Source organism: Sapajus apella, unplaced genomic scaffold (assembly GCF_009761245.1).
Source record: "Sapajus apella isolate SASKATOON/1434 unplaced genomic scaffold, GSC_monkey_1.0 scaffold22, whole genome shotgun sequence".
Taxonomy (NCBI): Eukaryota; Metazoa; Chordata; class Mammalia; order Primates; family Cebidae; genus Sapajus; species Sapajus apella.
Genome location: NW_022436962.1, coordinates 8,060,242 through 8,067,213, shown reverse-complemented (window position 1 = coordinate 8,067,213; position 6,972 = coordinate 8,060,242). Strand labels below are relative to the sequence as shown.

General features: G+C 52.4%; 1 protein-coding gene across 2 annotated transcripts in view; it reads left to right on the top strand.

Moving 5' to 3' along the window:
- The first annotated feature begins 2,093 nt into the window (after positions 1-2,093).
- Positions 2,094-6,972, top strand: part of PIK3C2B (phosphatidylinositol-4-phosphate 3-kinase catalytic subunit type 2 beta) — a 78,753-nt gene continuing 73,874 nt past the window's right edge. The window contains exon 1 of one of the 2 annotated variants that reach the window (XM_032288884.1): positions 2,094-2,461. The gene's annotated coding sequence lies outside the window, so the exon portion shown is untranslated. The remainder of the gene's footprint in view (positions 2,462-6,972) is intronic. The other variant, XM_032288886.1, reaches the window with a different exon arrangement.

The window sequence follows — 6,972 nt, the reverse complement described above, 5'->3', positions numbered from 1 at the left end:
CCCAGGCTGGAGTGCAATGGCACGATCTCGGCTCACCGCAACCTCCGCCTCCTGGGTTCAGGCAATTCTCCTGCCTCAGCCTCCTGAGTAGCTGGGATTACAGGCACACGCCACCATGCCCAGCTGATTTTTTGTATTTTTAGTAGAGACGGGGTTTCACCATGTTGACCAGGATGGTCTCGATCTCTTGACCTCGTGATCCACCCGCCTCGGCCTCCCAAAGTGCTGGGATTACAGGCTTGAGCCACCGCGCCCGGCCCCACTGTTCCTTTTTTTTTGAGACGGAGTCTCGCTCTATCGCCAGGCTGGAGTGCAATGGCACTATCTCCGCTCACTGCAACCTCTGCCTCCCAGGTTCCAGCAATTCTCCTGCCTCAGCCTCCAGAGTAGCTGGGATTACAGGCACACGCCACTGCACCTGGCTAATTTTTTGTATTTTTGGTAGAGACGGGGTTTTACCATGTTGGCCAGGCTGGTCTTGAACTCCCGACCTCAGGTAGTCCGCCTGCCTTGGCCTTCCAAGGTGTTAGGATTATAGGCGTGAGCAACTGCACCCTGGCTTCTCTTTACCCAATTTTTTCCTTATCAAAATGTATGATAAAGCCTGTGATTTGATCCTGCACTCAGCTACCCAGGCCTACTTCCTGGGAGTTCTCACCTTCAGACTCTTCACTCCAGCAACATGGAACCACCAGTGGCCCCTGCCTGTATCACTCTGTTCTCTCAGGCTTCTGAGCTTGACCTGATGACAGACCTAGAGTAAGCTGTCATAAATATTTGTATGGTGAACAAGTGGTGAATGCATTCATGGACACGTCTTTTAACCCCTGTGGTTCCTGAAATCAGGAATAACATCATATACATTATGATATATGTGCAGAGCTGGCTGCCTTCAGTTAATTATCAAGATGTTTCACTTACATTCTTTCCTTTGATCATTATGAAAGCCCTGCGTGATAGGTGAGGACGCTATTGTTGATGCTCAGAGGGTGAAGTGGACTACTCAGTCACACAGCACTGAGTACAGAAGGGACTGTAGGAGCAGAAAGGGGGGAGTGATCCCTTTCCTCCCCATCATAAGAGTCACAGCCATTACTGCTATAAAAGACAAGTTAACAAGAAAGAAGCCTAACAAATGTATTTAATCATAGTTTTACTTGAAAGGCTGAGAACCAGGTGTTAATCTTCATAGCCTGTAGAGAAAGAAAGAAGAAATGAGGGCAGTGGAGGAAAAAACGATTCACGTTTTCAGGAAAAGGTACTTTGAGATCAGGGATCGTTGGTACAATGCAAACCAAATGCAAACGAGGAGCTGGCCAACTCATGGTTTCTTTTGGGTGGAGCCTTTAGGAAAATTCTTCCAGAGACCAATGCTCGAAGTAAGGTATTTAGAGTAGAAATTTTAAATATAACATATTGTATGAAAGGTTTTTTTTCCCCTACCCTAGTTGGGTTGGAGGATCCTCTGTCTCCCCTTCCCACTTAGGTTGACTGCTATTTTCTGGGTCACAGCTCGGAAGATCCACCTGGGCGAATACAAAAACGAGACTCCCCTTCCAGAGAGGAAGGAAGGAGACAGACGAATGAGACTGAGCGTGTAAAGGCCAGAGACAGCCTCTCTCTACCCCCACCTCACCCTCAAGGTAGGGGCTCCTCGGAACATCGCTACCGTAATTACGGGAGAAATTCTTGAAACGGATAACTGGACCTCAGCACCGTCATTTCTAGCAGAATGATTGCGCTTTCCTCTGACCCAAAGCCAAGGGGTCCCAGCAGGGGAAAGTAACGACCATCCGCAAAAACCCTCACCCAAGTGGGGAGTAGAAATCCTGGCTCTTGGGTTGCAGAGCTCAACTCGACGCTAGCGCGTTTCTCTTCCCCCACGCAATGGCAAGTCGGGAGGGAGTCGGAGGGGAGAGGGGAAGAGGAGAGGAGGAGAGAAGGGGGAAGGGGAGGGGAGAGGCCGAGGGCGGCCCGGGTTCCAGCAGCCGCCCCGCCCTCCGGCTCGCGGCGGATTCGGCGCTGCGGCTGGAGCCGGCGGCCGGGCGGCTGCCTGTCCAGGCTGGGTCTGGCCGAGCCTCGTGTCGCCGTGCAGTGCGCCGGGTGTCCGGGAGATGGCTTCCCCTCTCTCGCCCGCTGCTCCCGCTATTGTCTCACCCGGGGTGGCCTGACTCCGCGAGCTCGCGCACGCTCTCAGCGGAGAGCACCCCTCCCCGCCCCCCAAGCTGGTCCTTGCACCCTTTGCTACCTCTCCCTCTCCCCCTTGGACCCCAGGGTCGGCGCGGAGACTGGAGAGGGGAGCGGCCCGGGAGCGGGCGGCGTGCGGCCGGCCAGCTCCGCTCGCGCTGGTGCGAGAGGCGCTTGGAGCCGCAGAGCGAGCCCGGGAGGCGCGGAGCGAGCAGCCCACGTCGCCGGGCACAAGACACGTCGGGTGTTGCAGCAGAGCCCGCAGCTAGCGCAGGTAGGACACGCACCCAGCCGGCTGCACCGGCCCCAGGGTCTGCAAAGTGCCCCCAGAGTGGAGGCAGCGGAGGTCAGGAGGCTCTCCCTCCAACATGGCAAGAGCGGAGGTGCAACAATGGAAGCAGCCGAGGGTTCCAGGCGGCTGGCTGAGCGGCGGACGCCGTGGGAGCCTGAGCTCCTGCCGGCCGCGCAGAGCAGGTTGCCCCTCACCCCACCCCACTGCACTCCAGCAGCTTCAGGGCCTCTGGGGCTCCAGGCACCCGCGTCCCCACCCCCTTCTCGCTGAACACACTTCCTGGCTCCCAGCTGCTGGGCGATCTGAACCAGCCAATGCCTTTGGGGTTTGTTTATTTAAGATGAGACATAAAAAAAGCAAAACCTGTCCTGTGATGGGGGTAGTGCCTTCCGTGGATTGGGTGAGAAGTCGGCATCTAGCCTGGGGAATGTGTATATTTCTTAGCCGGGCGGAGGGTAGAACTGCCTTCTCCCTTATAAGGACACTGCAGCAAAAGGAGACTGAAAGCTTGAAAGACGGAGAGGGACCCTCAGGCCTGAGTTCGTGGGTGCTCGGAGAAGGCGCTGCCCTCCTGGCCCATACTTGTCTCTCTTTTTCAGCTCCCGACAGCGGTGACTTTGATGCTGGAGGGAGCAATCGCAGCAGGAAGCGCAAGCAAGGCTGCCAAGCTGGTGTGGGGTGGAGTAGGGTGGGGAGCCCAGGGGCTTGGCAGGCTCCTGGGTTGTGGGAAGAGGTTACCAAATGTATGAGGTTAGTGCACACACCCTAGCTGGCCGATGTTGAAGAGTGTGTGTGAAATCTCCCTTTGCTCTTGCTCCTTCAGGCCTGCCTTCTCTCCCTCTCCACCCTCTTCTGGGGTCTTCGTAGCTTCCCTGCCCCAGTCCTTCCTGTCATGCCTGGGATGGAATCGCTATGCCGTCTCTGGCAGCCCTCTTGGGCTGTTTTTTCTAGACTCTGTTGGAGAGTTTTGTACCCTGGGCTGACTGGTCCCAGCATGGCACCGGATTCTTTAGCAGGCAGCTACCCGGAGTCCAAGAAGTGGGCCAATGCTGCCCCTCCTCCTCACTCTAAACTACCTATTTGGGATATGGCCAGGCAGATGTAAGCAATTTGCACTAAATTCCAACCCTGAATCAGTGCTGAATGAAAACTTACTCTGTTGCTGCATTCGGCCTTGGGAAGGTTTTAGGAAGAGAAATGGCCCAAGAGGTGGCAATGTTGACCCCAAATACTTCCCTTTCCCCAACTTTAGCTGTGGATCCCAGAGGAGTGAGGCAGTGAGCCTTTGGAATCCCAGCTCCTCCCGAGCCTGGCCGTCCCATCCTGAGGTTGTGTCCATGGAAAAATTAAGTCGAGGCACATTTTATAGCTCTGTTTGGCAGCAGCATCTGAAAAGACAGTGGTTCTGAGCTCGAGCCCTAGACCCAGGCTGTGGCTGCCTCTTCTTTGGCCTTTGGGTGAGCCCAAGGTTTGATTTCCATGGCTCTGAGCTTACTGCTGAGTGTGCATGGGTGTATATGGCTGAATTTGATCAAGCTGTCAGGCCTGGCTGCTTGTCCATTTCCTTCTTCACTGGAAGCATGAGGGAGAAAGGGCCAAGGGGGTGTGCTGGGTGAGGAAGGGCCAGTTTATCCGGGGACTTGGGCTGTTCCTGGGGGAGCCCCTTTGGGCTTCCTCAGTGGTCTGGAATGCGTTTGGTCTATGTCATGACCTAGTATGCTCTGGCAGATACTCTATACCCTCGTGGGCCTTTGGTCCCCTCTTGGTGGTGTCCCCACTCCTATGCCTGGTGCTTTGCGTCTGTATCATGTCTGTGGTCCTTCAGCCTGGATAGCCCTGCCTGGACCAGCAGGGAGGAAAATGAGGAGGTCTGTGTTCCCTCGAGGGGCGTGTAACTAGCCATAAGGTTCAGGCTCCTCATATTCCCAGGATGTGAACTTGGACATCATAATGTGAAGTAGTAGAGAAAACAGTGTCCTGGTGTGACTTTCTTCTTAGCTATGTGAGCTTGGACAGTTTGTGAACCTAAGATTTAGTTTGCATATTTGTAAAACGGAGGTGGGAGAGTAGCCATGGCTTGCAGGATTAATAATGTAATACTGCTTACCAAGAACTGAACAAAATCCTGTGTGCAAAAGTACTCTGAAAACTGCAGAGTACTTTACAAATGAATATTCATCCTGGGTTTACCCTCGATCATAAGGGTAAACTGTCAGGGATGGGGATAGGGTGGGGTCTGAGGGCCATAGGGAGTAGGGAATGTTTTGGGACCTTTTCTTTCTTGCTAAGAAAAGAATAATGTGACAATACCAAGGTAACTGCTGTATTCCTTGGATATTTTTCTTTTTTGAGACAGAGTCTTGCTCTGTCGTCAGGCTGGAGCGCAGTGGTGCGATCTCGGCTCACTGCAACCTCCGCCTCCCAGGTTCAAGTGAGTCTCCTGCCTCAGCCTCCCTAGTGGCTGGGACTAGAGGCAGGTGCCACCACGCCGGGTTAATTTTTGTATTTTTTACTGGTAGAGAGGGAGTTTCACCATGTTGGCCAGAATGGCCTCAATCCCTTGACCTCGTGATCTGCCCACCTTGGCTTCCCAAAGTGCTGGGATTACAGGCGTGAGCCACTGCGTGAGCCACTGCGCCTGGCGTGAGCCACTGCGCCTGGCCAGGTATTTTTCTTTAAATAGTGTTGGCAGGATGGGAACTGGGAGAGAGGGAAAGGCTGCCTCATGATATTTGTAGTAATGGAGGAGGACAAACACCTTCTAAAGGTTGGCTACTGCCTTTAGACAGGATAACACAGCTGGCAAGTAATATAAACGCTTATACTGATTGATATCAGCCATCTAGTAAATAATAAAGGTGGGATTTGAAGCAGGCAGTCACACTCCATACCCTGTGCTCATAGCCTCAGTGCCACTCCCAGAGAGATAATTGGGTCTTGGTAGAACAGAAAGGGACAGCAAAATGAGGAGTTCATTCTTTTTGTTTGTTTGGTTTTGAGACAGGGTCTCTCCTTGTTGCCGAGGCTGGCATGCAGTGGGCTGAAGTGATCCAACCTCAGCCCCCACCCTGAGTAGTTGGCACTCCAGGCATGCACCACCTGTGTTTGTCCCATTCCTGACATGGGCATGGTAGCTCATGCCTGTAATCCCAGCACTTTGGGAAGCCAAGGCAGGTGCGGCTGATTTTTAAATTTTTTGTAGAGATGGGGTCTCAGTATGTTGTCCAGGCTGGTCTCAAACTCCTAGCCTCAAAGGAGCCACCTGCCTTGGCCTCCCAAAGTGTTAGGATTATAGGCATGTGCCACTATAGCCTCAGAATTCTTTTTTTTTTTTGTGACAGAGTCTTGCTCTGTCACCCAGACTGGAGTATAATGGCACCATCTCTGCTCACTGCAAGCTCTACCTCCCAGGTTCAAGGGATTCTCATGCCTCAGCCTCCTAAGTAGCCGAGATTATCGGTATATGCCGCCATGCCTGGCTATGTTTTTGTATTTTTAGTAGAGATGAGGTTTCACCGTATTGGCCAGGCTGGTCTTGAATTCTTGACCTCAGGTGATCTGCCCACCTCGGCTTCCCAAAGTTTCACGATTACAGGCGTGAGCCACCATGCCCAGCCTCAGAATTCATTCTTAATGGATTCCTTGAATTCCCATGAGACGTCACCAGCCTGGGACATCTCATGGGCATGTGGGCATAATAAATTTGTCTGGGCCTTATCTGCTTTTCTATGCATTTTTATTTCTATCCTTACCTTCTAAGGAAAGAGATGTGGGATAATCGGATCAAGTCATTTTGCTGCCTTCTGAGCAATGCTAATAGAAGGTTTGGGGCCGGGCACGGTGGCTCATGCCTGTAATCCCAGCACTTTGGGAGGCCAAGGTAGGTGGATCACCTGAGGTCAGGAGTTCCAGACTAGCCTGGCCAACATGGTGAAACCCTGTCTTTACTAAAAATACAAAAAATTAGCTGGGCGTGGTGGTGGGCACCTACAGTCCCAGCTACTTGGAAGGCTGAGGCAAGGAGAATTGCTTGAACCCAGGAGGTGGAGGTTGCGGTGAGCTGAGATTACACCATTGCACTTCAGCCTAGGCAATAAGAGCAAAACTCTGTCTTCAGAAACATAAAAAATAAATAAAGAAAAAAAGAACTCACACAACTCATCAACAAAAAGACAAACAATGCCAGGTGCAGTGGCTCACACCCAAAACCCAGCACTTTGGGAGGCCAAATCGGGTCAATCAATTGGGCCCAACTGTTTGATACCAGCCTAAGCAACACAGCAAGACCCCATCTCTAAAAAAAATAATAATAAAAAATAAAAAGCCAGGCGTGGTGGCATTCACCTATAATCCCAGCTATTCGGGAGGCTGAGGTGGAAGGTGGAAGGTTCACGTGAGCCCAGGACATCAAGGCTACAGTGAGCCATGATCCTCCCACTGTACTCCAGTACTCTTGACAAAGCCAGACCCTGTCTCATTTAAAAAAAAAAAAA